Source organism: Bos taurus, chromosome 1, assembly GCF_002263795.3.
Source record: "Bos taurus isolate L1 Dominette 01449 registration number 42190680 breed Hereford chromosome 1, ARS-UCD2.0, whole genome shotgun sequence".
Lineage (NCBI taxonomy): Eukaryota > Metazoa > Chordata > Mammalia > Artiodactyla > Bovidae > Bos > Bos taurus.
Genome location: NC_037328.1, coordinates 42,934,151 through 42,958,384, shown reverse-complemented (window position 1 = coordinate 42,958,384; position 24,234 = coordinate 42,934,151). Strand labels below are relative to the sequence as shown.

At 41.3% G+C, this 24,234-nt stretch overlaps 1 long non-coding RNA gene across 6 annotated transcripts in view; it reads right to left on the bottom strand.

Moving 5' to 3' along the window:
* Nucleotides 1–556: 556 nt before the first annotated feature.
* Nucleotides 557–24,234, bottom strand: part of LOC100848540 (uncharacterized) — a 50,026-nt gene continuing 26,348 nt past the window's right edge. The window contains exons 3-7 of one of the 6 annotated variants that reach the window (XR_009494871.1): nucleotides 23,396–23,495; nucleotides 18,262–20,407; nucleotides 16,948–17,191; nucleotides 6,742–6,847; nucleotides 557–4,330 (exon numbers count right to left, since the gene is read on the bottom strand). This is a non-coding gene — a long non-coding RNA (uncharacterized lncRNA). Of the gene's footprint in view, nucleotides 4,331–6,741; nucleotides 6,848–16,875; nucleotides 17,192–18,261; nucleotides 20,408–23,395; nucleotides 23,496–24,234 lie in introns of those variants that run through there. The other 5 variants (XR_009494870.1, XR_003035352.2, XR_009494872.1 and 2 more) reach the window with 5 other exon arrangements.

Here is a 24,234-nt window from a genome sequence, read left to right as displayed (position 1 = left end):
AAAATGAATTTCTTATAAGCCACCTAGTTTGTTGTGGTGGCTCCAGAGAGCTAACCCAGATTTCTGCTGTACGTCTATACAGATTCTGTATTTGTCAGGCCATGGACGAGTACAAACAATCATTGTTCTGGAATGGGCTGAAAGAGTGTATCTGTCTAAAAACATTCTTGTGACTTTAATCCAAATAGACTTGTACATGCAAAAGATACCAATTCAGTGAACATATTACACCAGTATAATATATTTATAGTATATGACCTTGCTTTACTCCTATAGCCACTGCCTTTGTCCCCAGGGGCAAGGGAACCCTGACTCCTAAGGCTAATTGAAGTCTTTCTCACAGTACTTTGGAATTGAAATTCAAAGCTAGTGGTCAGTTTTTGCTGGTTGCTTAAATGAAGGATATACCAAGTTGAGAGGACTCAGTTGACTATGAGCTAACAACATAGAGAAACTGGAAAAAGGAAAAGAAAGATGCAGGTGCACATATAGAGACAGGACAAAACATGATATAGCTCTAGAGAACAAGGAACCAAGAGATTACCTGCCTTTGTTTCTAATTCAGATCACTTAGGATCCTCATAACAGTCACTACCATGGAGCAAGGCTTCCCTGATGGCTCAACGGGTGAAGAATCCGCCTGCGATGCAGGAAACACAGGAGCCTTGGGTTCAATCTCTGTGTCAGGAAGATCTTCTAGAGGAGGAAAATGGCAACCCACTCCAGCATTTTTGCATGAAAAATCCATGGAGGGAAGAGCCTGGTGAGCTGCAGTCCAAAGGGTCACAGAGTTGGACATAACTGAGCAGGTAATGACCACTGGCTTAAGAGTAACTCACCAGACTGACTTACTGATTTCTTAGCCTCTCAGTTTCCTCACTATAGTTGGAACTACTATCAGTACTTTCTGCAAAGTGTTCCTTGCATTAACTCTAAAGAACCATTTAGGATGATTAAGGTAATCAAGTGCACCAATGTGAAGCATTTAGAAGTATAACATCACATGCCCTCGGGAAACATTGACTTTTATTGTCATCACCCCAACTCCAGAAGGTAGTTTTTAAAATGTGTCATGCTTCTACATCATTTTATGCTTATTAGTAAGTAGCACATTTAAGCTGCTTTTTCATGTATAATTTCAGCTTCATAATAGGTCAGCTTGCCACAAACAAAAGCAAAATTTAGTCACAGTATAGGAAGGTCATTTTTCCCATTCCAGACAATATTTTAAGACAATACACATCCTAAAACACAAATATATATATATTTGTATATCTGAGTATATTTATTGTGGGTATATTTGCTCCCAACTAGATGTTCTTTTTCTGTGTGCATAATTGATCATCTTATTTTTTTTCTTTCAATGTGTAAGGAAAGTCATAGTGCCTACTGTAGTTTAAGGAGAAATACTGTGAAAGGAAAAGAGAAAAACTTAATTGTAAAAGTTTGTTATCCTGGAAGGTAAGCACCAGTTGAAGCTTGTTAGCTTGGAGGAAAGCAGAATTCCTGTTGGAAAGACAGCTGCACATTTGTTCAGTAAAATGCATGAGCAGATTTTGGCCCTCTGGGTCATGTTCAGACAAAGATGAGTTTAGGGCTTTCATATTAAAGAAGGAATAATTTTTTGATTCTTCACTAGTCCATGATGGAGATCCAAATGCTGAGATGTTGGAGAAAGCCTAGAACAGAGAGGTGTGGACCCACAATATTCTGGTTGATTCTGAAAAGAAGATAGCTAGAGATAGCAGGATGGCTGAGAGGCTTTGGGGCAGTGAAACAGCTAGTATTCTATTTACGTGTTGCCTTTTTTATGCTTTGTGTAATTTTCACTTATTACTTCTGACTCCTCAGGAAAATCTGCAATGCACTCATATGCAGGCATAAGATGAAGCTAGTGAGAACTCAATCCTCATAGCAGGTGCATGGACTACACACAAGGAGCCCACCTGAGAAGATGTTAAGTGAGACCCTTTTGATTTGGTGTGAAAGTCAGCGACATCAAGGACAAAATGGTTTGGAGGCCATTTTTGGAAACCCTTCTGTTCTAAAGAAAAACTAGGCAGAAAAGAGCACTCTTAAAATAGTCCAGTAATTGACTGGTGGCAATGTGCACTGTGCTTTATTCAAGGAAATAGGAAACCAGACATCCTTGGGGCCAGTGATAACTGTAGCAACTTGAAAAAGACTACATGACTAGTTCTCCAAACTCTGACCTCTTTGAGACTTCCCTGATGGTCTAGCAGTTAGGAATCCCTCTGCCAGTGCAAGGGACATGGGTTCCATCCCTGGCCAGGGAGGAGCCTACTTGCCTGGGAGCAACTAAGCTTATGCCCCACAACTACTGAGCCTGCGCACTAGAGCCTGTCTCCTCAACAAAGAAGCTACCGCACCACAAGCAAGAGAAGCCCCCAATCACGGCAACTAGGGAAAACCACACAGCACCGAAGACCCCGCACAGTTATAAATAAATAAATTAATAAAAATTAAAAAGACCTCTCTGTAAAGCACGACAAGGTGAACATTAATGTAAAGATGATTACAGAGATCTCTGTGAAGGAAAGATGGACACCTGGGCAAGAAATTCAGGGTGCCAGTATCAGCACCTAGAGATTGTGGTGAATTGACCTTGCCTGTTCTGAATCAGATATTAAAGAGAGAAAATTGCCCTTCAAAAGCAACTTTAAAAAGTTATTTTTGAAAAGTATACAGTATAGTGTAATAAACCCCAAAGGATCCCATTACCTAGTTTCAACAATAACCAATCTTGCTTCATCTTTACCCCATTCTCCCTTCTCCCTTTAAAATTTCATCATTTCATTTATAAATATTTTAATTTATATTTCTAAAATGTAAATGTAAAGATTCTTATTTTATACATAACCATAATATAATGATCATACTGAAAATAATTGATAATGGTTCCTTAACATAAAATATTATCAATGTTCAGATTTTACCGGTTGTCTCATAAAGTTTATGAGACAAAATTCTTTAAAGTTTTAGAAATTTGATTTAATCAGGATCAAAGGCCACACGCCTCTTTTCTCCTTTTTGCCCCCATATAATTTGTTGGAGAACTTGTGACGTTTGTTCAATAGTTTCTCACATTATGGATTTTGTTGATTGCATTTCTGTTGTTCTTCACTAGACACTTCTCTCCCATATTTCCTAAAGGGGCAAGTGAAACCTTGAGGCTTGATATGATGTAGTTTCACCTTTTATTTTCAAAATGACTTCATAAGTACTAGTGTGTGATTTTGTTAGCGGGCACAAAATGCCTGATTGGTTTTCCTTCTGTTAATAGCCATTGATGATCATTGCCTAGTTATTTTTAAAGACTGGCAAAAGGGTAAATTTCACACTGTATTATTTTCTAGAATGAAAAACTTTCCCTTATGACAATTTGGTTATTCTAAGTTAGTTCATGTAGGAAAGACAGGTTAAAATAAATCTTTGATTCTTTCTTTTACCAGTTTTCAGTTCAGTTCAGTCACTCAGTCATGTCTGACTCTTTGTGATCCCATGAACCGCAACACAGCCTCCCTGTCCATCACCAACTCCCGGAGTTCACCCAGACTCATGTCCATTGACTCAGTGATGCCATCCAGTCATCTCATCCTATTGTCCCCTTCTCCTCCTGCCCTCAATCCCTCCCAGCATCAGAGTCTTGTCAAATGAGTCAGCTCTTTGCATGAGGTGGCCAAAGTATTGGAGTTTCAGCTTCAACATCAGTCCTTCCAGTGAACACCCAGGACTGATCTCCTTTAGGATGGACTGGTTGGATCTCCTTGCAGTCCAAGGGACTCTCAAGAGTCTTCTCCAACACCACAGTTCAAAAGCATCAGTTCTTTGGCACTCAGCTTTCTTTATAGTCCAGCTCACATCCATACATGACCACTGGAAAAACCATAGCCGTGACTAGACGGACCTCTGTTGACAAAGTAATGTCTCTGCTTTTTAATATGCTGTCTAGGTTGGTCATAACACTCCTTCCAAGGAGTAAGCATCTTTTAATTTCATGGCTGCAATCACCATCTGCAGTGATTTTGGAGCCCCCAAAAAATAAAGTCTGTCACTGTTTCCACTGTTTCCCCATCTATTTGCCATGAAGTGATGGGACTAGATGCCATGATCTTAGTTTTCTGAATGTGGAGCTTTAAGCCAACTTTTTCACTGTCCTCTTTCGCTTTCATCAAGAGGCTCTTTAGTTCTTCTTCACTTTCTGCCAGAAGGATGGTGTCATCTGCATATCTGAGGTTATTGATATTTCTCCCAACAATCTTGATTCCAGCTTGTGCTTCCTCCAGCCCAGTGTTTCTCATGATGTACTCTGCATAGAAGTTAAATAAGCAGGGTGACAATATACAGTTTTCAGTTAGGTCTCTACTATCCTCCAAAGGTGACTATTTTTTAGTATCATTTATTATAATTATTAAATAGTAACAATTATTAATACTTTATTATTGTTCAATATTTTATTCATAAATTCAAGCATCTGGTATGTCTTAGTCCACTGCTTCCCAGGTGGCGCTAGTGGTAAAGAATCCACCTGCCATACAGGAGATATAAGACACATGGGTTTGATCTCTGGGTTGAGAAGATGCCCTGGAGGAAGGTATGGCAACCCACTCCAGTATGCCTGGAGAATCCCCATGGACAGAGGAGGCTGACAGGCTACAGTCCATAGGGTTGGGTTGCAAAAAGTTGGACATAACTGAGTGACTTAGCATGCATGTAATCCACTGCAGTTATTTTTTCTCAAAGTGGCTAACCTTACCCAAAGGAAGCCTCTTCAAGTTTGCTTTCTTTTTTTTACAATTAAAATTTTTTAAATATAATTTTTAAAGATTACACTCCATTTACAGTTATTACAAATACTGGCTATATTCCCCGTGTTGTAGAACACATCCTTGTAGCCTATCTTACACTAGATACTTTGTACCTCCTGCTCCCCCACTTAGTCTATATTGCCCCTCCTCACTGGTGACCACTAGTTTGCTCTGTTCTGACTTCTTTTTGATAGCTTTGATTTCTTATATGATAACATGTTTCAGGATTATTTAATATATTTCCTGACTCAGAACTACAAGCAGCCATTTCTCAAATGAGCCCTTGTTCCTTTTAGTGACAAAAAGTATTTAGAGACCAAAATGAGGTTGTCGGGGTGCCCCTTGCTACTTGTTTCTAAGTCTTTTCAGTGGACAGTTAAGAATTTTCTTTAAAAGATAACTATATCATGAGCTCATTCTGATCTTTACAATTAAATATCTATAGGATTTTTACTTGATCTCATTGATCCTACACTTTCATTTCACACAGAAAATCTCAGTTCTCAAAAACACCAACATCAATAGTTATTTATTTTATCACATAATACAGACAGTGATGTCAGAATAACACACCATCAGCTACTGTGCTACCATGGTTATTGTTCTAAACTGCAAAACTGATCAAGTAATAAACTGACCAAGTTTATCAAGGCATAAACTTTGTCTAAACTACTTGTTTCATTCCCACCCTCTGAAGAACAAAATTAAGGGATGTTAACATGCTGCAAAACACTTCAGGATCTGACCTTATACCACTGGCTAAGCCTGAAGTTTCTATTCTGCTTCCCCATCCCACTGAACTCTGAGTCATCCACCCAGGTCCACATCAGATGCTTTTTTTAGGCTGCATCCTCCTTGGTGTTGCTGCTGCTGTTTAGTCACTAAGTCATGTCCAACTCTTGTGACCCCATGAACTATATATAGCCTGCCAGTCGCCTCTGTCCATGGGATTTCCTAAGCACAAATACCTGAGTGGGTTGCTATTTCCTTCTCCAGGGGATTTTCCTGACCCAGGGATCAAACCTGATTCTCCTGCTTGGCAGGCAGATTCTTTACCATTGAGCCACCTGGGAAGCCCTGTATTCCCCTTACACTGACACAAATAGTCACTCTCTGTTTTTTGTACTCTGCCTCACATAGGCCTTTATTGGTGCATTTACCACATTGAATTCTAATTATTTACATAACTATGCATCCTTTACTAGATAGTGCACATCTTGATGGCAAAGCGCATTCAATTTTGTATTCCCAGCATCCGAGTAAAGTCCATGATAAATAGAAGGTACTCTACAGGTACTTGTTTAATTGAGCTGATTTATTATTACTGAAGAGATACAAAATCTAGCAGTTTTGTTTTCTAATGTTTAAGAAGAGTTCTCTGCAGTGTTTTTAAGAAGAAAAATTTTTTCTACTGGTAACATCACATTGCTAGGAATTAAAGAAGCATGGATAAATTATTTGCACAGGCATAATTGCTCTTTCATCTTTCAGGATTCAAGTAAACAAAACAGGACTTCCCTGGTGGTCCAGTGGTTAAGAATCTGCCTGTCAGTGCAGGAGACACAGTTTCAACCCCAGTTCCAGGAAGATCCCACATACCACAGGGCAACTAAGCCCCTGTGCCACAAGTACTGAGTTCTCATGCTCTAGAGCCTGAGAGCTGCAACTACTGAGCCCGCTTGCCGCTGATGCTGAAGCCTGCACGCCGTAGAACCCTAGCTCCATGACAAGCGATGCCACTGCAATGAGAAGCCTGTGCGCCACAACTAGAGAGGGCCCACACACAGCAACAAAGACCCATCACAGCCAAAAATAAATGAATAACAAAAAATAAAAATATGCATAACAATATTGGTAATAATAGTATCTGTGAGCATCAGCAAACCTCCATGCAGTGACCCAGTATTCATACCTCTAATGCTAACAGGTAGGATCCTAGACAGCCTTCAGTGTCTGTATGTTGCCATTCTAGCAGACTGCATTTGTAATATTCCTCTTAATCAGACTCAGTTCTGCTCCTTCAAAAAACCAGGGCAGAAGGCTAAGTTATTCTCCAATATTATTTTGTAACAGTTTTAAACATTTGCTTTTCATAGTCATCAGGGAAATGCAAATGAAAACTACAATAGGATGCACTGTATACCCACTAGAATAGCTAAAATTAAAATGTTTGGGGGGTGGTCCTAAGATGGCAGAAGAATAGGACGGGGAGACCACTTTCTCCCCCACAAATTCATCAAAAGAACATCTGAATGCTGAGTAAATTCCACAAAACAACTTCTGAATGCTGGCGAGGACATCAGGTACCCATAAAAGCAGCCCATTGTCTTCGAAAGGAGATAGGAAAAAATATAAAAGACAAAAAAAGAGACAAAAGAGGTAGGGATGGAGATCTGTCCCGGGAAGGGAGTCTTAAAAAAGAGAGGTTTCCAAACACCAGGAAACACTCTCACTGACGAGTCTGTGACGAGCCTTGAAACCTCAGAGGGCAACAGAACTGGGAGGAAAAATAAATAAATAATTAAAACCCACAGATTACGTGCCCTATGGTAACTCCCAGCAGAGAAGCAGCACAGATGCCCGCATCCGCCACCAGCAAGCGGGGGCTGGTCAGGGAGGGACGGGCTGCATTGCTTAGGGTAAGGATCAGGCCTGAATGCCCCAAGGGCAATCTGAGGAAACCAACTTGAGAAAGCAAACCAGACTGTGGAATAGCTATCCTGCCAAAAACCCTAACCTAAGACATCGCCAAGCCCGCTCACAGAACAAAGGACTGAGCAGAGCTGGCTGGCTGTGGACTGGCCCATCCCCCGCTGGAGACAGGCAGGCGAGGGCAGCCAGAGCTGGAAGGGGGCAATGGAGGCCCCAGAAAGGCAACAACTACCAAACTGCAAGCAGGCTTCATTGCTAACCAAGACTTCTTGGGATTCTGGACAGTCAACATCCGCCAGGAAGGTTGCAGCCAGAGATCAGCTCCCCAGAAGAGACACACAGCACAGCTGAGAAGGTACGCTGATTGTACACCCAGAACGGATTGGCAGGGATGGGGGAGATAAGTCACAGCGACCGCGCTCGCCAAGCACCTGGTCACCTGAGCTGCTCAGACCTGGGAAGGGCACAAAATGCAGGCCCAAGGAGTCTGTGCCTTTGTGGAGTACCTGAGTACCTGAACCTGAGCGGCTTGGACCTGGGAAGTGCATACAACCCAGAGCCGGCCTCAGACAGTCCCGGCAGAGCAACCTAGAGCCTGAGCAGTGTAAACAGGGAAAGCACACGTGCTGTGATGGGGGCAAACCCAGTGTGGCCGAGACACAGCGAGCACACGCCAGTGTTACTTGTTTGCAGTGTTCCTCCCTCTCCACAGCACGACTGAACAAATGAGCCTAAAAAAGTGTCCACCACCGCCCCCTTGTGTCAGGGTGGAAATTAGACACTGAAGAGACCAACAAACAGAAGAAGCTAAAACAGAGGGAACTGCCTTGGAAGTGACAGGTGCAATAGATTAAAACCCTGTAGTTAGCACCAACTACATAGGAAGGGGCCTATAGGTCTTGCGGAGAAGGCAATGGCACCCCACTCCAGTACTCTTGCCTGGAAAATCCCATGGATGGAGGAGCCTGGTAGACTGCAGTCCATGGGGTCGCTAAGAGTCGGACATGACTGAGTGACTTCACTTTCACTTTTCACTTTCATGCATTGGAGAAGGAAATGGCAACCCACTCCAGTGTTCTTGCGTGGAGAATCACAGGGATGGGGGAGCCTGGTAGGCTACCGTCTATGGGGTCACACAGAGTCAGACACGACTTAAGTGACTTAGCATAGCATAGCATTGATCTTGAGAAGTATAAGCTGGATCAAGGAACTATCTGAAAATGAACTGACCCCACACTGTCCACAACACCACCAGAGAGAGTCCTAGATATATTTTTACTATTATCATTTTTTAAATTAAAAAAAATTTTTTATTTTTAAGTCCTCTATTATTCCTTTAATTTTCATTTTTATAACCTACTATTACTTTGCAAAAATAAAGACCCTATTTTTTAAAGCAAACTTCATATATATATTTTATAACTTTTGTGACTTTTTTTTTTCTTTACTATTGTATTTTTGAGAATCTAACCTCTACTCTAGATTTTTAATCTTTACTTTTTGGTATTTGTTATCAATTTTGTACCTTTAAGAACCCAATCTTCAGTACCCATTTTTACTTGGGAGCAAGATTACTAGCTTGACTGTTCTCTCCCACTTTGGACTCTCTTTTTTCCTTCACCAGGTCGCCTCTATCTCCTCCCTCCCCCTTCTCTTCTCTACCTACCTCTGTGAATCTCTTTGTGTGTTCTGGACTGTGAGAACACTTAGGGAACTGATTGCTGGCTGGATCTGTCTCTCTCCTTTTGATTCCCCCCTTTATCCTCCTGGCTACCTCTGTCTCCTCCCTCCCTCTTCTCTTCTCTGTATAACTCCATGAACATCTCTGAGTGGTCCAGACTGTGGAGAGCACATAGGGAAGTGATTACTGGCTAGCTTGCTGTCTCCTCTTTTGATCCCCCCTCTTCTCCTCCTGGTCACCTCTATCTCCCTCCTCCTTCTTCTCTTCTCCATGTAACTCTGTGAACCTCTCTGGGTGTCCCTCACTGTGGAGAAACTTTTCATCTTTAACCTAGATGTTTTATCAATGGTGCTGTGTAGATGGAGAAGTCTTGAGGCTACTGTAAGAATAAGACTGAAAACCAGAGGCAGGAGGCTTAAGTCCAAATCCTGAGAACACCACAGAACTCCTGACTCCAGGGAACATTAATTGATAGGAGCTCATCAAACACCTCCATACCTACACTGAAACCAAGTACCACCCAAGGGCCAACAAGTTCCAGGCAAGACATACCACTCAAATTCTCAGCAACATAGGAACATAGCCCTGAGCTTCAATATACAGGTTGCCCAAAGTCACACCAAATCCATTGACATCTCATAACTCATTATGCAAATCAAAACCACAATGAAGTACCATTTCATGCCAATCAGAATGGCTGCTATCCAAAAGTCTACAAGCAATAAATGCTGGAGAGGGTGTGGAGAAAAGGGAACCCTCTTACACTGTTGGTGGGAATGCAAACTAGTACAGCCACTATGGAGAACAGTGTGGAGATTCCTTAAAAAACTGGAAATAGAACTGCCATATGACCCAGCAATCCCACTGCTGGGCATACACACAGAGGAAACCAGAATTGAAAGAGATACTTGTAGCCCAATCTTCATCGCAGCGCTGTTTATAATAGCAACCTAGATGTCCATCAGCAGATGAATGGATAAGCAAGCTGTGGTACACATACACAATGGAGTATCACTCAGCCATTAAAAAGAATACATTTGAACCAGTTCTAATGAGGTGGGTGAAACTGGAGCCTATTATACAGAGTGACATAATCCAGAAAGAAAAACACCAAATACAGTATACTAATGCATATATATGGAATTTAGAAAGATGGTAACGATAACCCTGCATGCGAGACAGCAAAAGAGACACAGATGTATAGAACAGTCTTTTGGACTCTGTGGGAGAGGGTAAGGGTGGGATGACTTGGGAGAATGGCATTGAAACATGTATATTATCATATGTGAAACAAATTGCCAGTCCTGCTTTGATGCATGAGACAGGGTGCTCGGGGCTGGTGCACTGGGATGACCCAGAGGGATGGGATGGGGAGGGAGGTGGGAAGGGGGTTCAGGATGGGGAACACATGTACACCCATGGTGTATTCATGTCAATGTATGGCAAAATCCATACAATATTGTAAAGTCATTAGCCTCCAATTAAAATAAATTTATATTAAAAAAAAGAAAAACAAAACACAATGAAAGGCAGTAAGAAAGTCACTAAAGACATACAAAAAACAATGCATAATGGCAATAGAAAGCCCTTCCCCATCAGTAATTTACATGTAATTTAATTAGGCAATGGCACCCCACTCCAGTACTCTTACTGGAAAATCCCATGGACGGAGGAGCCTGGTAGGCTGCGGTCCATGGGGTCGCTGAGGGTCGGACCCGACTTAGCGACTTCACTTTCACTTTTCACTTTCATGCATTGGAGAAGGAAATGGCAACCCACTCCAGTGTTCTTGCGTGGAGAATCACAGGGACGGGGGAGCCTGGTGGACTGCCGTCTATGGGGTCACACAGAGTCAGACACGACTGAAGTGACTTAGCAGCAAATGGGTTAAACTCCCAGTCAAAACATATTGAGTGGCTGATGAATAAACAAACAAGATCCAAGTAAATAAATAAATAAATAAATAAAATATTTGTTCACAGTTTGCAACTATTCCATATCAAAGTAGTCCTCATATGTTAATAAACTATGGTTTATTTCCCTTCCTTTTTCTCTAATAGCATCTACATATCAGTTCCCCACCAAGCCCTTTCTTCTTTTGTATTGATCATTGTTACTTGAGATGGGGATTTCTAAATCATTCATTTTTAAGAAATTTCCTGTAGGTGAGAAATGACCAGGATAGCCATCTAGGCTAAGTGATTTTGATACTTTTTTCTAAAGCAGTATCTCTCTTCTGTAGTCACAAAATTAACTGGCTTCCTCCAATCTAGGTTGCCTTCATGATTCTTTATGAGGGCTTGCCTTTTTGCATTTATGTACCTAAAGTTTCCAAAAGGACCTTCTGTTAGCATAGCCCTATTACTGAAACCTCATTAGCAGGTAAATGATATAATTTTTGCATTCAAGAAGTATTCCTCACTTTTAGGAAGTAAACATTTTAGTGTGTGTCATAAGACACACACTGTATTATTAATGGATTTTTTCCTCCTCGTTCTCTTCCTTTAAGTATCCTAGGTGATAACTGTTTGGAGCATCTGAAATCATAGGCTTTAGTTCAGAAAGCCACAACAGTGCTGCAGCTGTTTCTGAGAATAGGATTTGCAAAAGTGGTAGGTGTCAGAAATCAATAGTAAATATTCACTCCCAAAAGGATGAGGTCCCATTATCAGTGAGAACTTCTATGATCAAAGAGGGTTAGTGCAACAAGAGGGTTGGAGTTAGAAGTAGAATACGTTCGGATGAGGAGTCACCCAGAGGTGGCAGATTCAAGAAAATAGAACTAATGGCATTTTTCATAAGACTATAATAACTTTAAATTTTGTATGGAAACATAAAAGACCCCAAATAGTCAAAACAATCTAGAGAAAGAAGAACAGAGCTGGAAGAATCATACTCCCCGCCTTCAGACTATACCACAAAGCCACAGTAATCAAAATAGTGTGGAACTGGCACAAAAACAGATATATAAATCAATGGAACAGGAAAGAAAGCCCAGAAATAAACCCATGTACTTATGATTAATTAGTCTATGACAAAGGGGGCAAGAATATGCAATGGAGAAAAGATAATCTCTTCAATAAGTGGTGCTGGAAAAACTAGACAGACACATATAAAAGAGTGAAATGAAAGTATTCTCTAATACCATGGGCAAAAATTAACTCAAAATGGATTAAAGACCTAACTGTAAGAACAGATACTATAAAACTCCTTGAGGAATATATAGGCAGAGCACTCTTTGACAGAAATTGCAGCAATATTTTTTTTTGGATCCCTCTCCCAAAGCAAAGGAAACAAAAGAACAAATAAACAAGTGGGACCTAATTAAACTTAAAAGCTTTTGCACAGCAAAGGGAACCATCAACAAAACAAAAAGAGAGTCTACTGAATGGGAGAAAATATTTGCAAATGGTATGACTAATAAGGGGTTAATATTCAACATATATAAATAACTCATATAACTCAACATCAAAAAAACAATCCATTTAGAAGATGGACAGAACTGAATACATATTTTTCAAAGAGGAAACGGAGATGGTTAAAAGGCACATGAAAAGATGCTCAACATCACTAATCATCAAAGAAATGCAAATCAAAACCACAATGTGCTTATCGCCTCATAGTGGTCAGAATGGTTATCATCAAAAAGAACACAAATAGGAGACCTCCTTGGCAGTCTGTGGTTAAGATTCCATACTTCCAATTCAGGGGCCTCAGGCTCCATCTTTGGTGGGGAACTAAGATCCTACATGCCATGAAGTGGAACATAAATAAATATAAAAAGAACAATCCAAAGTCACATTTTAAAAAAAGAGCAGAAATAAATGTTGGTAAGGATGTGGAGAAAAGGGAGCCCTCCTAAAGTGTTGGTGGGAATGTAAATTGGTGCAGCCACTGTGGAAAGCAGTATGGAGGCTTCCCAAAAAACTAAAAATAGACAGACCACATGGCCCAGCAATTTCATTCCTAGGTAAATTTTGAAAAGAACAAAAACACTAATTCAGAAAGATACATGTACCCCAACATTCATAGCAGCATTTGCCAAAGTATGGAATTAAAATTACCAAAGTATGGAAGCAACTTATGAATCCATCAACAGATGAACGGATAAAGATGTAATATGTATATACAATAGAATATTGCTTAGCCACAAAAGAGAATGACATTTTTGTTACAACTGGAGAAGGCTCTATCTAGTAGTTAGAGGCCAGGGATGTTCCTTGACACCTTACAATGGGAAGGATTATTCCCTATAACAATGGGTCGTTAGCCTCAAAATATTAATAGTACTGAGGTTGAGGGCTTCTTTGGTGGCTCAGTGGTAAAGAATCTGCCTGCCAATGCAGGAGACATGGGTTCAATCCCTTTTCCAGGAGGATCCCACATGCCATGGAGCAACTAAGCTCTTGTACCACAACTATTGATCCTGTGCTCTAGAGCCTGGCACTCGAAACTACGAAGCCCATGTGCTGCAACTATTGAAGCCCGTGTTCCACCAGAGAAAGCACCACAGTGAGAAGCTTGTGCACCTCAACCAGAGAGTAGCCCCCCACTCGCCATAACTAGAGAAAAGCCTGCTCAGCAATGAGGACCCAGCACTCCCAAAAATAAATAAATAAAATTATAAAAAAATTAGTCACAGGGATGTAATACATAGAATGGGGAATATCATCAATAAAAAAAATAGTACTGAGGTTCAGAAATGCTGTTTGAGAACGTTCAGAACGCAATAATTAGTGCTGAGGATAATGTGGTCTTATTCTCAATTTAATGTGAATTTCTATCATTCACTAATAAGTATAAAATTAATATAAATTAGTAATTGTAAAAGTGAGAACTTTACTCAAGAGTGTTTTGTACACTAGTATTTCTCCAGTGGTGACAAGCTTGCCATGGCAATGATTTTCAAGATGTGTGACTTGTATAAAAGGTAGGAAAAATCCATGATGTGGTTGACTATTCCCTCGGGGCATACCCTTTCGCATTAGAATTGCTCAAGCATAGCACACTTATATTAATATCAGCTAGGTTACTTTAAACCTGCCCATAGAAGCCCATGCCCTTACATTTTGCTATTGAAACAGTGATACTGTTCACAGTAAAGGTCTTTGGGTTAAAAACTTCTGATAAATATAGTGAATACCCGAATTGGTCTATTCTATCCTGCTGCTGCTACTGCTGCTGCTGCTAAGGCGCTTCGGTCGTGTCCGACTCTGTGTGACCCCATAGACGGCAGCCCACCAGGCTCCCCCGTCCCTGGGATTCTCCAGGCAAGAACATTGGAGTGGGTTGCATGTCCTTCTCCAATGCATGAAAGTGAAAAGTGAAAGTGAAGTCGCTCAGTCATGTCCGACTCTTCGAGACCGCATGGACTGCAGCCTACCAGGCTCCTCCATCCATGGGATTTTCCAGGCAAGAGTACTGGAGTGGGGTGCCATCGCCTTCTCTGCTATTCTATCCTAGGTCTATTAATTTCCCCCTCCAGTGTTTGGAAGATTTTTATTTCTGCTTCTAATATTGGTGAAAAAGCTGTTATTAATACATCAGTTTTCCTTAAATGATGACTTAATGGCAAACTTTTTCATCCTTGATGCTTTAAAATTTCACTATAATAGATCTCTTGATTCCTTTCCTCTTGGAACTCTAACTAGATCTTTTGTTGCAACTCCATGTTTTAACTTTTGAAGACCATTTCTTTTGCCAGAGAACTTCTTAGTTTACTTCTAGATCACTTGTTTGATTAGCTGTGCTTATTTGAATATTCAGCCCATTTGTTAACTTCAGTTTTTCCAAGATATATAGTTGGTTCTTTCTCATGATCACTTATCCTTGTTTCAAACAAGATTATTTTAAGGTTAAATGTATTAAGATTCTGGCTTAATTTCAGTGATTTGTTTTCTTACTGTCAGTGCTTCTGTTATGTACTGGCTTTCCACATGTTTAAGCAGTGGCACTATTTATTGTACAAATAACAGAATACATAATCTGAGCAGGCGCTGTGGTTAGATACTTTATATAATCCTTAATCCTTTTATTTGGACTAACCAATTAAGCACAACACAGCACAATCCTTTTATTAACTTTATGAACTAAGTAATAGTAATCCCACTTTACAGATGATTAAACTGCATCAATGCCTAAGGCAAATAAAAACTTATTCAAAGCCATTGAGTTAGTTTTCAAGTCAGGACACAATCCTATAGTGCAGTGGTCTCCAATCTTCTGGCACAAGTGACCGGTTTCAAGGAAGATATTTCTACCGACCAGGGGTTGGGGATGGTTTCAGGATGACTCAAGTACATTTATTGCACACTTTATTTCTATTATTATTACACTAACTCCACCTCAGATCAGACATTACATCCCAGAGTTTTCAATTCAGTTCAGTTCAGTAGCTCAGTCGTGTCCGACTCTTTGCAACCCCATGAATCGCAGCATGCCAGGCCTCCCTGTCCATCACCAACTCCTGGAGTTCACACAAACTCACGTGCATTGAGTCAGTGATGCCATCCAGCCATCTCATCCTCTGTCGTCCCCCTTCTCCTCCTGCCCCCAGTCCCTCCCAGCATCAGAGTCTTTTCCAATGAGTCAACTCTTCGCATGAGGTGACCAAAGTACTGGAATTTCAGCTTCAGCATTATTCCCTCCAAAGAAATCCCAGGGCTGATCTCCTTCAGAATGGACTGGTTGGATCTCCTTGCAGTCCAAGGGACTCTCAAGAGTCTTCTCCAACACCACAGTTCAAAAGCATCAATTCTGTGGCGCTCAGCCTTCTACACAGTCCAACCCTCACATCCATACATGACCACAGGAAAAACCATAGCCTTGACTAGACGGACCTTTGTTGGCAAAATAATGTTTTGAATATGCTATCTAGGTTGGTCATAACTTTCCTTCCAAGGAGTAAGCGTCTTTTAATTTCCTGGCTGCAGTCACCATCTGCAGTGATTTTGGAGCCCAAAAAAATAAAGTCTGACACTGTTTCCACTGTTTAGGCACCCGTTATAGACGCCTCTTTTACCTAGGTGCTACTAGCCACCTGAGGCCCTTGGGTGTGATCCAAGATTGCATGCTCATTCTTTGCTCCTAAAAGCAATTTCCCCAGTAGCTGCTGGCTAGCCCACAGCAGAGAGGGTAGGGCCATCCTCACACTTGTCTGTCGTGTCTTAGTTACCTGTGTACCCATTCTCTATGCCTGCGTCCAGCACTGGGAGGGCACCTGGGTTGCAGCTGCCTATTCACTGTATACCTTTCAAGTGAAGTCATCTTTTCTAGACCAAGAGCTCTTGTTTAAGTTTAGTTTTGCATTTATTAGAAAACCCTACTATTTTGTAAACTTAATATATTAAGTGGAGAAAGAAATGGCAACCCACTCCAGTATTCTTGCCTAGAGAATCCTGTGAACAGAGGGGACTGGTGGGCTGCTGTCCATAGGGTCACACAGAGTCAGACACAACTGAAGCGACTTAGCAGCAGCAGCAATATATTAAGTTGTGGGGAGGAGAATTAGCAAGACATTAGGTTATGATACTTAATTTCATCTGTATCCACTTGGACTAACTGAATTTACTAGAACCTGACTCTACATCTGGGTGTTGAGAATTTTTTTTTTTTTTTAAGTCTAATGTATCCATGGTACCTCAAGAAGATTTCAAACTCCCATTTATGAACCTAACCTTTCCTGTGCTCCAATAGCAATCTCTCTACACATAATCATAATGCAAAACACATTTATTTGCATGTACAACAGGAGGATTAGGATCTGAGATGAAAAGAGAAGCATACTTCTGTCAAATGGAGATCAGGATTCTTAAGGAGATGACTTTGGGACCTTCTGGGCAGGAGGACTTGGAGAGTTGCCTGTAGATTCTGTCTCTTGACCTGCTGCTGCAGATGTTCCGGGGGCATTTTCAGGCTGTCCTTCACTCTGGGTTGACATTTCCAACTCCTTCTGATAGTTAAGCTGGTATTCCAGATATTTTATGTTCCTGGTCTGTTCATCCAGGAACTTTTTCATGAAGCGTAAGAGCTACAGAAATAAAAACAAGAAAAAACTCATTAAGGACATTGTCTGCAGCAGGAGGCAATCTAATCTGCTACCCAAATTATAGCTCATGGATCAGCAGTTCTAGGAGCTTGTCAGAAATGCAGAATCTTGAATCTCTTCCACTCCTACTAGATCAAAATCTATGTTTTAAGAAGGGACTAGATGATTTACATGCATGATGAAGTTCAAAGGCATTGATCTCTGACATTCAAAACCTCCAGATGAACACAAACATCCACTTTTTAAAAAAGTTGTTAGAGTATAGTTGGTTTACAATGTTATCTTTTCTTAAAATTATTTAATTGGAGGATAATTACTTTGCAATAATGTGATGGTTTTTGCCATACATCAACATGAATTGGCCACAGGTATGTGTGTGTCTCCCCCCCTCATCCTGAACCCCCCTCCCACCAAACATCCACTTTCAACGAGTATGAGTATTAAAGCATCTCATCAAAAGCACAGATTAATTTAATAAGCTATACTGTAATGGTTTTTCACCCTATTTGAATCATAGGTAAGTGTCAAGTAGCTTCCCAGACCTCATTCCCAAGCACTGAAATTTTAGGGTTCTGGTGTAAGGCTCAGGTCTTTGATGGTTTTCAGGGTTCTACAGTGAGTCCAATAGCAGCAAGGCTGATAGCTTTTCTACCAGATTATTTTCTTCAACTTCCAGAGAAACTAAGAAGTTTGGTGAGAAATGTTACCACTGCAATAGAGTGTTCACCATTAACCAAAGAACACTTCAGAGAAGTCTATAGAATAGGTCACCATTGACATTCACTTTTGTGGGGGTAGTCTAGGATAGCGGTTCTCAAGATGGATTTAAATATCAAGAGTGCAAATTATTCCTGAAAAGACTTCTCCATCTTGTATTGAGTTGCATTGCTCCTTACCAGGGCCACTGCTCCTCCCACCTCCCAACTACTCTAAGAAATAAGTTCATATACTTCCTTCAGAGGAAATAAACACATTAGATGATCCATTGCCTTGGGTTCATTTCCTAAAAGCAAGCCATCATCTAGAAGTGAAATGACCCGTTTACTACTTACATTGGTTTCTCTGTTCCTAGAAGCTGAGGCCTTCAGGTCTTGCAGGAGCTTGTTTAACTCATTCTCCAACTGCAGAGCAGACAGTAGAGCTTGTTTACCAGTTCCCCAGTTATCTATATCAGGCCTCTATTGGAGAGAAACAGGGAGTCACTCTGCTAGCTAAGGCACAGTTTAGTCACACCCTACTTCCTGGGTAGATTTACAGGCTTGCAAAGGCCAGTAGTTTCCATGCTTTGTGGCATGATGGAATCACTGGAGCCCCTTAAATATTGGTGTCTGGCTTTCAGCTGCAGACATTCTGACTTAATTGGTACTGAGGAGCAGGGCTTTTAAAAGTTCTCCAGGTGACTTTAATGTTCTGCAAAGCACAGCTACCACTAGCCAGTTATGTGCACTCTTCATTAGCTTTGGAATTTCTTTAGCTTTGGAGAGTAGTTCAGTTCAGTTATCACCAGACATTTAGTTGTCTTTAGAGACCTGGAGTTAAAAGAACCCCTCAGATAAGGAGGCATATTTCCACATGTAATAGCATCAACTAAGGTTTAGATCGTTTCTTTAGAGTATATCAAAAACATTAGGAGTAAATCAATTTTAGATTGTCGCTTTTTTCTGTTTCTTGGTTTTAGAACATAAATATGTATGTTTGTGTTAGTTGCTCAGTTGTGTCCGACTCTTTGAGACCCCATGGACTGTAGCCCACCAAGCTCCTGTATCCATTGGATTCTCCAGGCAAGAATACTGGAATGGGTTGCCAGTCCCTCAGGGATCAAACCCAGGTCTCCTACATTGCAGGCAGATTCTTTACCATCTGAGCCATGGGGGAAGCCCTTTAGAACATAAATACCTATTCTCTATCATTTGGGTGTGTCCCTATTCATAATGTTTAAGTTGGTAATAGTAATTATTCTTAAGAAAGAGGAAATAAGAGACAAGTATGTAGCAATAGGGCTTCCCTGGTGGCTCAGCATTAAAGAATCTGCCTGCAATGCAGGAGACCCAGGTTCAATCCCTGGATTGGGAAGATGCCCTGGAGAAGAGCATGGCAACCCACTCTTTTACTCTTGCCTAGAGAATCCCAGAAGGCAATGGCACCCCACTCCAGTATTCTCGCCTGGAGAATCCCAAGGATGGGGGAGCCTGGTGGGCTGCCATCTATGGGGTTGCACAGAGTCGGACACAACTGAAGCCACTTAGCAGCAGCAGCAGAGAATCCCAGGAGAAGGCAATGGCACCCCACTCCAGTGTTCTTGCCTGGAGAATCCCAGGGAGGGGGGAGCCTGGTGGGCTGCCGTCTATGGGGTCGCACAGAGTCGGACACAACTGAAGCCACTTAGCAGCAGCAGCAGAGAACCCCTTGGACAGAGGAGCCTGGCAGGCTGCAGTCCTTAGGGTCGCACAGAGTCGACACAACTGAGGCAACTAAGCGGCAGCAGCAGCATGTAGCAAATAGAATGTACAACTCTACAAATGTAGAGTCTGTTCCAGTGGAAAAAAAGTTTGTTTTATTAAATACATTGAAGAGGCAGCTGTATTAAATACCTGAGGGTGTATCTGAATTAAAGAGCTAACATAAGATACAAACCACTCTAGAAGAGAACAGTAGATCTTCTCAAACTATACAGAGGATTAGAATCATCTGGAGAGCTTATTAAGCTCTTTAGCTCCTTGGGCCCTTCTCCTAGAGAGGGTGACTCAGTTTCTTCGAGTGGGGGCCCATGAATTTGCATTTCTAATAAGATCCCAGGTCAGGCTGCTGCTGCTGGTCCAGAGGTCACACTTTGTATCACTCTTTCAGAAAAGAAAAACTAAGATTTAGTGACTGAAATTTACTCAAAATGATATGAAGAGGTTACAAACAAGATACATGCTTACCCTCAGTCAGCTTCTATAATCCCATGTAGGAACATGAGTAATGGAACAAGTCAGATAGCAACTGATAACTTAGTTATCCAGACCCAGCAAAGGCCCTATAGAGATCATCATAACAAAGCTACATCGTCACCTTAATCACCGGAAGGCAGATTTTACACTTATATTTTCTTAGATATTTTATGAACTGCTTTGCATGCTCCCTCTTCACATCAGCTTGGTCTTGGAAGAATGTATGAAAAGTAGGTGCTTCTGGATCTTCAATGTAATAACAGGCCTGGAGCAGGGATAAGAATGGGGAGAGACTGCAGGTGAGAGGAGTCGATGTTTAGGACTGGAACCTCACACAAACTCACTTTGTTATCTCTGTGGCTGTCCAAAAGAGGCCTTCTTTGTTCAGTCCAGGGTTCTCAGTTTGCTCTTTGACTTCCAGAAGGCCCCAACTGCCTTCTCAAACCCAGGCTACTTCAGAGACATGACCCAGGTTTTAACACGCGGTGCCTAGCATTTGGCCATTAGGCCTCTTTAAGGGTCAGGTTTATGAACCCTATATGCTAGCACTATAACCAGTATTTATGTTGACAACTGGCAGAAGTCCAGCATAAAGTAAGTGACACTCAAAAGTCAATCTTGGGACTTCTCTGGTGGTCTAGTGTTTAAGAATCCGCCCACCAGTGCAAAGGAAACTGGTTTGATCCCTAGTCCAGGAAGGTCCCACATACTGCGGGGCAACTAAGCCCATGTGCCCTAGAGCCTGAGCTCTGCAATAAAAGAAGCCACCGTAATGAGAAGCCCATGCACCGCAACTAGAGTAGTTCCCACTCACCATAACCAGAGAAAGCACACACAACAGCAACGAAGACCCAGTGCAGCCAATAAGTAAATAAACTTAAGAAAATGTTTAAAACAATTGAACTCTACAAAAGTCAAACTATTTCATTAACCCTACCATATCAGCACTAGCTCTAAACTAGCAGATAGATGAAAAATTATTTATAGCAGTGTCTGATGCCCACACAAGTTTTGGGACTACTCTGGAAAAGAATTATTCTCCCAACTATTCACCCACAGTTTGCAATCACAGCTCTAAATCACTGGGCCTCAAAGAAGCAAAATCCCAGCCACTAAATTGGTCCCTCTAGTATCAAACAAGAAACATGGCTGCAACAAAAATAAGTAAGGCTTTGTAAGATATATTATCCTGACCAGATCTGAAACCTCCCTGACAGTGACTCCAGGACACATACTAACCATAGATAAATAAGCATCACTGATATGCAGCTCATAAGATGCTACTTGATTAAGAGCATCCCTACATTCTTCAGAAAGAAGGCCCTTTGCCTGGGATGCCATCTCAGCTTTAGGAAAAACCAGGCATAAAACGTGCTACCCACCAAGGTAAGAGACTTCTTAAATACTAACAGGCTTAAATATATATATATATATATATATAGCCAGCCCACTTCTATTCAGCTGAAAACAAGTTAAGATGAAATGCTATTCAGCTGAGATTAACAGCTACTAACCTACCAATGAGGACCTTATTTTGCATGAAAGAACCAATCTGATAGAGAGAAAGTTGGGAAAAAGTGGAATCCTCCTAACTATCCCAGCCAGTGTTTTGTATTTGCCCCCATGTTCTCTGACTATGATTTGAGAAGGCTGATTTAAACACTTCCTGAATGGGGAAGCATTAACAGAATAGGCTCATTACCTTTAATTGTTTCCTTTTTTTCAAAAAGTAGTTACGGCATATCATGTTAGGTCCTATGGAGAATCTAAGAAAACTGACTAAAATACACTTTTTGCCTATAAGGGACATATGCCCTTCTCACAAGGCCTCAACATACACAATCTTAAAGCAGGATATGATGGGAGTTCTGACTTGTCAGAGCTTCCCAGGTGGCTCAAGTGGTAAAGAATCTGCTTGCCAACTCAGGAGATGCAAGAGACGCAGTTTGATCCCTAGATCGGGAAGATCCCCTGGAGGAGGAAATGGCAACCCATTCCAGCATTCTTGCCTGGAAAATTCCATGGACAGAGAACCTGGTGAGCTACAGTCCACAGGGTTGCAAAGAGTCAGACACGACTGAACACACAGAAGCTTCTGAATTGTTAAAGACATATGTATAGGAGGGAATTACACGACTGAGTGACTGAACTGAACTGAACATTGATAAACCGGCATTTGAAATTGGCCTTGGAGCATGGGTAAGAATGTAGAGAAATGAACTGGAAGAGGGTGTTTCACCTGGAGAAAGGGCACAGACACGCTGTAGGGTCAAGATATAAGGCTGGTTTCTCCAACCTACAGTAAGACTCTTCCATGTGGGAACGTTTTGGTTCTTTCTCCATTAGGAAATGATAGCTGCTGAATCAATATTTGTTACAAAAAAAATTATTTTACATGTATATAAATTATATATACATATAAATACATATAAATATATATATTTTACATGGTATAAGATCTCCCATGTGTGGTGGATTCTTAGTTTGAGCCTAAGCCACGTCTGGTTGCACTGAAAAAGAAGTGACAGGTCATCAAAAGTCTCTCTTGGTGAGGTAGTGAGGATTGAGGGGCTCCTGAGGGAGAGTGCATCCTAAGAGAAGGGGCCACGTAGCCTATGTTTGGCCCAGTCATAAAGACAAGGTCTTCAAAGAGAAGAAATCATTATAAAAGGACCTATTATTTGCTACTTTTGTTTTCTGACCCAACACTGCTCTTGTCCCAAACGAATTCTTATCGTAGCCTCAGAGCGTGTCTTGAGTAGGTGTTCCTCAGACCGTCACTTGTATATGAATCACCTGGGACTCTTCTTAAAAGGCAGATTCTGATATACAGGACCTGAGAGCCTGCATTTCTAACAATTCTGCCCAATGATGCTGGTCCATGGACCACATTTTGAGTAGAAAGTGTCCCAGGACATGGGACACAAATGGTGTGCTGGGGAACCTACAATGGGAGAGGAGAAGGGGACATTCTGTGCTTGCTTTGGTTTAAAAAAATGTCTTTATATTATTTTAAAAGTTTATTTTTAATTGACTGATGATTGCTTTATAATATTGGTTTGGTTTCTGTCATACATCAACATAAATACGTCTGAGTTGAGGCACTGGGGATCTTCGTTGTGGTGCTCAGGGCTTAGTCACCCTGCAGCATGTGGGATTTTACTTCCCTGACCTGGCACTGAACCCATGTTCTCTGCATTGGAAGGCAGATTATCAACCACCAGGGAAGTGCAGTCTATGCTTCTGTACACACCACAGCACTGCTTTGGCATTTCTAGGACATCTGTGGCAGCATCCTAGGGAAGGCAGCATCATCAGGAAACTCAGCAACATCTAGCCCATGATGGTTAGAGCTGAGAAGAGGAAAGAAAAAAGGAGGTGACTAGACAGGTAACTGGTTTTACTTATAGCACAAGTGAAACATTACCTGAAGTCCCAGAAAAATTTGGGGGACCTTTTCATGACATTAGGTTCAGTTCAGTTGCACAGCCCAACTCTGCGACCTCAGGGACTGCAGCACACCAGGCCTCCCTATCCATCACCAATTCCTGGAGCTTACTCAAACTCATATCCATTGAGTCAGTGATGCCATGCAACCATCTCATCCTCTGTTGTCCCCTTCTCTTTCCTTCAATCTTTCCCAGCATCAGGGTCTTTTCAAATGAGTCAGTTCTTCAAATCAGGTGGCCAAGTATTGGAGTTTAAGCTTTAGCATCAGTCCTTCCAATGAGTATTCAGGACTGATTTCCTTTAGGATGGACTGGTTGGATCTCCTTGCTGTCCAAGGGACTCTCAAGAGTCTTCTCCAACACCACAGTTCAAAAGCATCAATTCTTCAGTGCTCAGCTTTCTTTATACTCCAACTCTCACATCCATACATGACTACTGGAAAAACCATAGCTTTGACTAGACAGAACATTTTTTACAAAGTGATGTCTCTGCTTTTTAATATGCTGTCTAGGTTGGTCATAGCTTTTCTTCCAAGGAGCAAATGTTTTTTAATTTCATGGCTGTAGTCACCATCTGCAAGTGATTTGGGAGTCCCCCAAAATAAAGTCTCTCATTATTCCCACTGTTTCCCCATCTATTTGT